Source organism: Alligator sinensis, unplaced genomic scaffold (genome assembly GCF_000455745.1).
Source record: "Alligator sinensis unplaced genomic scaffold, ASM45574v1 scaffold957_1, whole genome shotgun sequence".
In the NCBI taxonomy this organism is placed as follows: Eukaryota; Metazoa; Chordata; order Crocodylia; family Alligatoridae; genus Alligator; species Alligator sinensis.
Genome location: NW_005842039.1, coordinates 1,879,415 through 1,880,206, shown reverse-complemented (window position 1 = coordinate 1,880,206; position 792 = coordinate 1,879,415).

Sequence of the window (792 nt, the reverse complement as noted above, 5' to 3'; positions counted from 1 at the left end):
TGCTCTGTGGGGGGCTCTGCCACAAGCCCCCTGACCCCCGCCTGCTCTACTAGCCCCTTCATGGCTGCCCCGCCTGGCCCAGCTTCTGGCTCTGCTGCCCCATGCTGTGTTGAGAGCTCTGCCAGGAGCCCCCAAAAGCCCTGACTTCCTCTGCAGCAGTTAATGAGTGTGGGCTTTTTTTTTTAAAGAGCCAGGAGTTGGGGTGGGCAGGGCAGGGCAGCCAGGGGGGCTGGGAGAGCGGGCAGGAGTTGGGGGGTGCTCAGGGGGGCTGGGGGAGCAGGCAGGGGATGGGGCCTGGCAGGGGTCTCCCAATGGTCCCTTCCCCCCTTCTCCAGCCCCCACTCACACCCTACTTACCAGCATGGAGTCCAGGTCAAGCTCCCTGCAGCAGCCAGCGGAGACTGCCTGATTCTTCAGAGCTCTCCAAATCTTTTCTGAATCAATTCAGAGAGCTTCGAATTGATTTGGACCTTTTGATTGGTCTCCTGATTCGATTCAGATTTGGCAATTAGGCCTCTGAATCTCCTTCAAATCGGATCAGCGCCCAAAGCTTCACACAACCCTACTATACACCTCTGTCTATAGTTTCCAGCAGGCTGTGTCTCTAGCAAACCCTTTTGTAAGTTCTTCTTTTTCAGTAAATGTGTTACTCTGAAGATTGAGATTTTGAGAAGAAAAAAGGGGAATTTTTTAAGTTATTGTTTTCCAGCAGTCTCTGCTATTGGCTAGGGAGCTCAAGATGTTTTAACTGACACCTTGGTGTAAAGAGGTAGAATCAACCAATTTATTTCC